The following is a 10,890-nucleotide window of genomic DNA, read 5'->3' on the forward strand; positions in this document are numbered from 1 at the left end:
CAGCAGGTTAAACTGAAGCAATGAAAATGCCACAAATAAATTTCCTGGTTATGACTCTAAATCAGCCACCAGTAATTTAGCAACTCATCATGGTAGTCTTAGCGACCGCCAGGGGTGGCGGCAACGGGAAGAGGAGATGGGGTGGGGCAGGTCCCCCTGAGGGAGTGCTCACCCCCCCCCCCCACCGGGGGAGCAAACCACAATTCGTTGGGGAAAAATAAATGTATAGGCCTATGTATTTTTTACATATTAGTAGACCCCAAAACTGATTAATTAAGCCTTTGAGACAACACTTTCGAGAGATTTTGAGCGACGCCCCACCACACCCACTTTTTTCGCAAATCCTGGCGCCACCACTGGCGAATGCTGAGTGGTGCGACCCAACAGCAAGACAAAATACCACAGCCACTATCAGCCGTGAGGTAAGTCAGGTACCGGAGGCCCTGTTGAAACAAACGTTTGGTACTTGTATTCTATTTTCTTATTTCAATACCGTTCGTTCCCCCTCCCCATTGGTTTCTCCCCTGCCTAGTAGAAATCACACATCTTTCTCGAGTTCTTGCCTTTTGATTTCTGGAGTTTTTTTTTTTTTTTGTAAGGAATCAATTTATACTTATTGAGATATGTTCCTATTTTATGCAATGTAATACACACGCAATAGACCCGTCTGGTCATCGCGGTTAGTGTTATACGTCCCTTGGATTGATTTCAGTATGTCAATACTGCAGTTATCTCAGTTGAGGCTGTGTGAATAAAATCTTTACCGTAGGAAGAATTGCATTTGAAAATGCGCCCCCTATTAGGAACATTAGATTTGTGCTGTACGATTAGGCAAAATAAAAAAATAAATAAAAGCTAAAAAAAACCATTTTTTTTTTTGTTTTTTTTTTGTTTTTCCGCCCCCATTTTTTCAGTGAGTTATGGGCGGGTGGAGGAGGGCAAACAAACATTTTTTTTTGCAATTATCAGAGTATCACAATTTTAGCTGAATTAATGCGATGTCTTCTTGTAAAGTAAACATTTATATTATATTATTTATTTACTAAACAAATAATAAACATTATCAGTATTTTATTACTTATCGTATCAGTTAATAGGCCTAAATGATTTACTAAACAAATAATAAACAGTATCAGTATTTTAGTTGAATATTAATGCGATGTCTTCTTGTAACGTAAAAAATGTTTTTCTTTTCATGACGACGAGGATAATGATTAGGAGTGACAACGGGTATCGTTGACGACTACTCTTTAAATACTTGTTTATATTTCCTAATATCTTGTCGTTCAAACTGTTTCACAATTTGTATGTGTCAGATATACGGAGACTTCATCATAATGCTAACCATTGAGGGTGGATAGAACAATGATAGTTCTACGGACCACAATTTTTACCTTCCTGCTATGTCGAGTCATTAGCCGCGTTCTTATCAAACATCATTAGATGTAACTCGAGTTTTAATGAGATATCATTATAAGGCATTGTGAGATCATCATCCTTTAAATTTGCTTATGAGATTTATGATTCTTTAAGAGAGAGAGAGAGAGAGAGATCATTATCAGTTGTGAGATTATCATCCTTTGTGAGATAATCATCCTTTGAATCGCTTGTGAGATCATCATCCATTAAAGCGTTTATGAGCTCATCGTCCTTTGTGAGATAATCATTCTTTAAATCGCTTGTGAGCTCATCATCCTTTAAAACGTTTGTAAGATAATCATCCTTGGAATCGCTTGTGAGATAATAATTCTTTAAAGCACTTGCAAGATCATCATTCTTTGTGATGTATCATTCTTTAAAGCGCTTGTGAGATTATCATTCTTTGTGAGGTAATCCTTCTTCAAAGCACTGGTGAGATTATAATCCTTTGTGACATAATCATAATCGATATCATTCTACAATAAAAGTTGAATAAAATATGGTATAAGCATTACTAAAAAAATGCATGCGCTACCGTATACGCACAAAAATGCGAGTAAATATCGATTGTCCATCAGTTTCCTCAATTTAGAGCGCCCTCAATGTATTATGTTCTATAGACATATTTCGTTTGTTTACATGAATTAATAGGTCATCCCTCCATAAAGCTTTCCTTGACCACCAACTGTTTTTGAGGGCGATATAAATGACGAGATGCTATAAATTAATCATACGGAATATTATCAACAGACAACTTAGGGAATGCTGGAACGTGATATACGCCCAATATAATATCAGACAAATTCAGATTCAAAACCCTCGGGGAACTATTCTGTTTAAACATGAAAGACTTTATCAATACCTTGTGTTAAGTAAAGTTTGAAGTATTGCCACCTGAACGTGGATACATGCTGAACGATGTCAAAGACTTGCGTAGTGCAAAGGTTATAGCAGTTGAAACAAACATTCTTGGCGGAATGCGCATGCCATTAAATAAATATTTGCATTACTGAAAATGTCAAAACCGGGTGCCGCCATATACACTATATTCAAATTTTAAAATATTTTATGCGTCATGAATTTACATTCTGCAAACACTCAAACATATGAATAAAATAACTAGCTAACTAGAAAAGTTGTTTTATTAACCTGTGTAGTTTACTAACTTATACTTAAACTTATAAATCAAACATTCACAATGGAATTAAATTTTCATTTTTTAGCTCATTACAGAAAGCACACCTTTAATTTTATCACAGATCACGGTATAAAAGAAATACTAGAATTTAACCTAGAATTTTATCACAATTTTATATAAAACAGTTCTACTTTCTATAAATCTGGCTTTCTGATCTTCTTAGGTAAATTTTGGAGTAAAGTATTATCTTTGTACTCCAAAATTCATAATTTATGATATGTTTTGAGACGCTAGTTAAAGATGCTGGGTAACCATATGACAACTACAGAATTACTGAAATAGGTTTATATCAGAAGAAAGAAAGAAATAAAACCAGATAGTAAAGATCTCACGTAGATTGCGGAGATGTTCTCTAGTAGATTCGTTCAATTTCGTTGAGTTTTTATACTCACCATATATTGAATATAAACATTATATTGGAGTCAATATTTACTTTTAAATCTCAATTACCGTCAGAAAATACGTCATACTTAATCTTGGTACGATCATCGTGTTCTCTTTCATTACTTAACACTCAGTAGACGTGTTTATCATTATGTATTGGTCTACAGTATTGATAACCGACTTCACAAATATATTATTATTATTATTATTATTATTGTCATACATACATAATCTAAGTAAAGCGAAAACATCGTCAGCTCTGAAGGGTACCAGTAACATTTATATTATTATTATTATTATTATTATTATTATTATTATTATTATTATTATTATTATTATTATTATTATTATTATTTCTGTTATTATTCCTGTTATTATTATTGCTATTTTTACTGTATATTATTATTGTTATTACTATGAAAATAATAATTGAAAATGTTAACCATCATTGGTGGGTAGAAAATCGTACTTCACTTTATTTGAGTCATTATTTACTAATAAAACGCTTTGAAAATACGTCACATGCAATCTTACGATCACACGTTCACTTTTATTGCTTGCTTATCGTAATGCATTGGTCTAAACAACTAGAGTATTGGTAACCGAATTATCTCTATTAAATATCATACAGTAAATTGAAAATAATGTTAACCATCGCGGTGGGGTCGAAAAATCGTATTTTTACGGACGACGTTGATTTTAACTTCATAATGTGAGTCATCAGCCACGTTCACATCAGACATCATAAGTTGTAACTCGATTGTTCAGTGAGACATTAATTAATTGATGTCAATTAATTAAGTGAAGGACAACGATTGAAAATATCGGTATTGGTTAACAGAAGTAAATCAAATCAAACCAAATCAATGCAGATTCCTTTCATATGTTGTTATACGGTACCTTCTTTATGGATATTAGTCTCAATCACAATAACAACAACTTGAGTAGGCTTTGGCCTATAAAAATGTTAGCAAAATAAATAAGGCTCCGCTACACCGACAATGTCATCTATCATACCGTTTGTATATTTTGAATTAGACTAGTTTGTAATTGCTAATTATGAATTACAGACACTTTAAACCAAATGTTGTTAGTTAATTGGACGGGATGGTGAAATATGTGAGAGCTGTTGAGAGGCCAAGTCGGATAAGGTCTAAGGAGAGGGAGGAGAGGGGTGGAAATATACCCTCGTTTTCCCCAATTGCAACGGGAAAATAAATCACTGCACGAATAGGAACGTGTTGCAATAATCGTATCAAGCATAGCTCATCAACGAAAGTTTCTCTACTACAGTTGTATGAAAAAAAATGTGTTTCTAACGGTCTACAGCCAGAGAACTTTTGTTGGTTGCAGGTTTGAATCACGCCAGATAATTTTGTTTTTCATACAACTGAAATAAAGGAAATTTTCGTCTAGGAGCTATGCTTGGTATACAACATATTTCTAATCGAGCACTGTTATAATTATTTATCTATTTGTCTATATGTATGTGTGTATGCACTTGCCTATCGTTAACAATGATTTAAAAATACCCGACAGATAGTATACCATAATATCAAGTAGGCCTCGGATTTCGACATCTTTGATACATAAATTACATAACAAAGTCATTGTGATAAATTTGATTTGTAAGAAAATAATCAGATCTAATCGTTAAAGAAATGATATGATGTCCAGAAAATGTATTCACTGACAAATGAAAGCTTTCTGCTCGCCCATTCAATATTCGCCAATTATAGCCTAATGTTAATGTGTAAAGAGCTGGTGTCTTTCCAGGTTGCTGGAGATGAGTGAATGGATTAAATACTCCAACTACTAGATGAGTAGGTTGGTGTATGTGTGTAAACCAGGTGATTATGTAGGCCATTATGATGTGATTAGGTAGGCCAGCTGAACAGACCGTCAGTGTCCACTTCCTTGTGATTATACACCTGGGCATTTCGAGATGACCAGTAGTGATGAGTGTGTAATTTATTCCTATCATCAATCATACCGTGACCTTTAAATATATTGATGTGTGACGTCAACAATGAGTCACTGGTTTTAATAAAGATGTATTTTTAAAATGGTGTTTTAATTACCCAGCAAACACAAAACGTTCTTATAACGTTCGCGAACGTTGTGGTTAGGTATATCATAAAATAACGTTCACTCAACGTTGTAAGAACGTAAACGTTGTGACGATGTGAAATTTGGTTATAAGTACGTACATATGGTTCTACAAAATAACGTTTTTATCACCAAACTGCAACGTTATTATAACGTTCTTATAACGTAATAGGACTATTGTTAGCTAGGTATAACTTAAATATAACTTAGATTGATATTGGCTTTTAGGCTTGGCCACGCGTTTTGAACTCGCCACCCATTTCGTTACGTTGTCTAATTCTTGGAAAACCGCACCCTTCACGATTCAAGTGAACTTAACTCAAGAAGTATTAACCCTATAGCCTATACAAAAGTGTCATTTATTTGAAAGGTAATTGAATAAGGAATGCAAATATGGCATAAGGAATAGACCTAGTAACATCTTATGAATGAAAATATTTGTCTTTCGAGAATCACATACATAACATTTTTTCCCAAGATCCATATCATACCCCCTTTCATCCTACCATTATTTTCCTACCATATTTAAATTCCCCATTGAAGTTCCTTCAGGAACTGTAGGGGGTTACACCTTTTCATAGTAAAAAATTGTCAATGCAAACACACTGTAATTTCGGACTCCTAAAATTATGAAATTTTTCTAACATAGCCTGTTGCACTGAATAAAATCATACATTTACATGTATTTATTCAATTAATTTTACAAAGAGAAAAATATGCAATTCTAAATAATTGGAAATGGTAAGTGTTAATTATCTGGTACATCTCTTCTGATGATGCTTCTATGGCATAATATACAGTACATACAACATTAAATTGCAATTCTGTTTAGTCTTCATTAGTAAGGATGAAAACAGAGACAGATTTCAATTCTTAAGTAACAAAGAAATTTGGAATAGCGGTTTTGGGTGTCACATTCTTCCTTGTATGTGTGACTCTTGCGTGATACAGTTTCTGCTTCATAATAATATCCACTGAATACTTTAGTTCCCTTTCGGATACTTTTGACTATATTTTTCTGAGACAACATAAGGAAAAAATCATAAAATGAATCTGCACTTGGTGTGATGGATACGACAGAGTTTTTGCAAAGAATATTGCTACCATATAAAATCTCACCTCAGATTCTGATATTATTATCAAGCTCATCTGTGCGACTTGGTTCTATACCACCAAGTTCAATAGACTCTTCTCTAAAGAAGATCATAACATTAATGATCAAAAGCTAGCATAGACCAACCTTCATGTATACAGTAGTATGGTGAATTATAATATAAAATACATTTAATTGAAGACATGGCTATATATAACAATTCAAGTTTCGTTTTTAATTCAAAACACTGTACCCGAGTTAACTTATTTGATGTATTATTATTATTTCAATCCATTTGTAAATTATAGATGCATTATTTAGCTGTAAAATAAGACCAATTTAAAGTCTGTAGCCCCTACAGAACCAAAAGTTATGCGAGTTTAACGAGATAAACATTATTCCCATAGACTATGTAAATTACATATATTATAATTATTTGCATATATTATTGTATATGTTATGTTACATATATAAATTGGATACATAGTATCAATTCAAAATTCTGAAAGTTAGGTCCGCCTGAGAGAAAGTGCCTGGGGTTAGATCTGTGTGTACACTGTAGGTTTTCGTTGTCTAATGGTATCATACTCGCCTAGATAGCGAGATTTGTTTTAGTCAACTGAAAAAAGGGCTATGCTTGATAAGATTATAACATTATTCTTTTCTTATTCGAGTACTGTTATTATTATCTATTTGTTTATACAATTGCCACCAATTGGCTTTAAATTCCTAATAATTCATTCTTAGTATGAGAGAAAGATTGGCTAGCCACTGACGGTGTAGGGAATTGAATGACAAAGATCGTGTGCTTTTATTGGCTATTCGTGCTTATGTGAAATGTCAGAGATGTAATCCGGGTGTGCCAGGCATTAAACGCATAATTATATACAAGTACGTTGGAGTAACTACCTACTCCAGCTTAATACTCAACGAGTGTGGTGTTAAATAGAACAGGTGATGTGGGGTTTTGGGGAGGTGGTGGAGTGGGACAAGATCAAATATTATAGATAGGAAACCAAAATGCGACATACATTCCGAACACCATGTTGCTGATCAACGGTAGATTAGTTAACAGTAAGAAGAGAGACATACTATGAACATCTGGAAAAAACGCTTAATTACATTATTGTTTATTGTAGTGATAGCGTCTTGTGCTTGTAAACCGTAGTTTAATTTGCCGTAGTTAAGTTATTTTGCATGTATTTTTTTAGTCTGTTACTGATATTTTCTGGGAAGCACCATCAATGTGATGTGTGCCACTTGTAACAAAGTAATTTCGAATAAATCTTAAACTAATCCAATTTATTTACAAGATTTGAGGGGAACAGAAAAAAACCTAGTGTTAATATTGGTTTAGCAACTAGATGAGGTGAGCATTTCACAACCAGAGATAACATTTAATTATCTAATTGAGAAAAACATAGAAACAAATATTTTAGCACCGCGAAGAATTATGAGAAACACTAGGTACAAATAAGTCAATTGAGACAGAGACAATATTTTTACTAATGGTGTACCGAAAGATTTTGTTAAGTCAAAATCATGACGAATATCAGCGACCTTTCTGCTAAAGAAATTAGAATATAATGTAGGCTTAAACATTAGCACAGTGAAAACAATAGGGAAGGATATGTTTAATTGAAAGGTTAAAATCAGTGATTAGAGACCTCATATCAAATAAAACATGGAAACAACTTTGAACAGACAACAGGCTTTCAAGACCTTACGTTTAGTAGCATAAAGACCCGGCTGTTAAACTATTAAAGACTATTAAAGATTTGTGATTAACTCGATCTCTTATCAAATTTATGTAATGTAATGTCTTTTTTTGATTATTGAATTTGACTTTGTTGTTTTGATTATGTATTATTCTGTAATTTAAGTATTCTCATTTAGGGACCACAGTGGAAATAAGTTGCTTTTTTGTACTTTTCTGTGTTTTTATCCATGAATGTATTTTTACTTTTAATGTAAATTAAAATTCAATATTATTATTTAAAATGTTGTGTCATATTAAAAACCAGAGGATCCACCAATTAGTCTTAAATAAAACAAAAAGACAGTAACTCCGAAAACAGACAGACATTTTGAGACTTAACGTTTCGATCTATTTGATCATTTTCAAGAATACTGGTGATAAAATCTCACCCATCCATGGTGTACAGTAAGAATGGCCCCGGAAAAAATGGCCCAGGAAAAAATGGCCCCGGTAAAAATGGCCCCAAATGACAGGTAGGTAAAAATGGCCCCAATAATAAAATTCTGTATTTAAACTGATTTTTAAAAAATCATATGCATTTCTTTTAACTGAAATAATTTAGTTTTTAAAAAGTAATCTAACATCAAATAAATTGCCATTTACATTTTACTTTTTGCAGGAATTACATATTATTCAATGATAAAATATTCAAAGATAAAAAAAAGCCATGAATAACACTTTTTATTTTTTTTCCCATTTAAATGTTAAAAAATAGCAACAACATAATCAATAAATCAGCATAAATCAAACAATGAGTTTATATGAGCATCAAATTATTATTATTATTATTATTATTATTATTATTATTATTATTATTATTATTTTAGAAATAGAGAGTTCTACAATCATAATTAAAGGGTTTGGATGGGGTTCGCAGTGTGTTTGGAGGTTTGTGGTGTATTTGCAAGTATTTTTGCACAAAAAACAACATTTTAACCAAAAAATAGGTTTTTATGAATATTTAATTTTCTTATTTATATACTAAGTGAGCCAATCAAAATTGAATTGTTTGGTTTTCTACAGTGTGTTTTGGGAGGTTTGTGGGATTTATAAAAACCATTTAATCCTACCATAATTACCCTACCCTCACAATTACACGCCATTTTAATTCTTAGCATAATTGCCATATTTACATATGTATATATAGTATCTCAGTTTACATTATTTAGTATAGTTTTAGGCACTTAAATTTAGTTGGTGGGGAGTAAAAACCAAGTATGCAATTAAATAAGTTGCTTAAATAAATGTAGGCATATACCTAATTATTCAGTTTACTTTAAAAACAATATTTGATTAACAAATGCTTCTTTGAAGTAACTCTAAGCAGAACATTTATTGCTAAGTTTGTGAGAAAGTAAGCCTCTCCCTTTTCCCATACATGAACTTGTGATTCAAAAACACAATTGATCCACATGCTTTAACTACTGTTTATTTGCACTGTTTATAACATGTAAAGTTATTTCATTTGATACTTAACAAAAGTGAATTTTGTGGTTATCTTCTTCTTCTAGTGTCATAGCATCAAATGCCGTGGACAGATCATGGTGGTGCGTTCTGCTTCCATTTTCTCCTGTCGTTTGCGATCTCACCTAGCTGTTTTCCATCTCTAACTCCCAACCTCTTAATCATCCAATCTAACATCTTTAATCTTTGTCTTCCTCTCGCTCTTTTCCCTGTCATCTCAGCCTCAATGAACTTCCTTTCAATCCCTCCTTCTCTTCTCAACTCATGCCCAATGAAATTCCATTGCCTTTTCCTGATTGTATTCAACAGTTCTCTTTTCGTTCCCACTTTGTATAAAACATCTTCATTCGACATCTTTTCTATCCATGATATTCTCATCATCCTTCTCCAGAACCTCATTTCTAACGCTTCCAGGTTTTTTTTCTATGGTCTTACTTAGCGTCTATGATTCACAACCATAGAGTAGTACAGACCAGATGTAACATTTTAACAAACGCTTTCTAACTTCTAATCCCATCTTCCTTGCACCAAATACATTCTTCATATCCATAAACGCTTGCTTCACCTGACCAATTCTGCATTTGATATCCATATCTGATCTCCCATCCGATGTTTTCCAGCTCCTTAAGTACTTAAATCTGTCCACTTGCTCTATTTGTGCCTCATTCATCATCACATTACATTCCGGAATCTAGGCCTTTTTACTGATAAGCATCACCTGCGTTTTCTGACAATTAATCATCAAACCGATGTTCTCACTTTCCTTCGTTACAATGTCTAACAGTCTCTGTAACTTTTCTTCACTGTCTGCAATTAATGCCGTATCATCTGCATATCTCAGGTTGTTGTAGTTCATTCCTTCCAGATTGACTCCTTCACGTGTCCTGATTGTACTGAGAGCTTCTTCATTATACAGGTTAAACAAATCTGGTGACAAAATGCAACCCTGTCGAACTCCTTTCTGTATATCTACCCATTCACCCAATTCTCCCTGAAACTTGATGGCAGCTTTCTGACCATAATACAAGTTTCTTATTAATCTAAGGTCTTTTCCATGTATCTCCAATCCTTATATCAGTTCCATTAGCTTGTCATGTCTCACACAATCGAATGCTTTAACATAATCGATGTAACATATATACAAGTCCTTTTGCTATTCTGTAGATTTTTCTATTAACGTTCTCATGCAGAGAATAGCATTTCTTGTTCCCTTTGCAGGTCTGTATCCGAACTGTTCATCCGATACCCTCTCCCTGAAGGTATATTTATTCCGATTTAACATTACTCTTAAAAGAATCTTTGTTACGTGATTCATGAGACTAAATTGTTCTATGTGATTCGCAATCTATTGTTCCTGCTTTCTTCGGTAGGGCAGTGAATACTGATTCCAGCATTTCATCAGGAAGGTCCTCAGCGTCATACACTTGATTGGCAATTTCCATGATCTTATTTATCCCAAAATCA

The sequence above is a fragment of the Anneissia japonica genome, unplaced genomic scaffold (genome assembly GCF_011630105.1).
Source record: "Anneissia japonica isolate Jap-2015-1 unplaced genomic scaffold, ASM1163010v1 scaffold287721_len753485_cov172, whole genome shotgun sequence".
NCBI lineage: Eukaryota > Metazoa > Echinodermata > Crinoidea > Comatulida > Comatulidae > Anneissia > Anneissia japonica.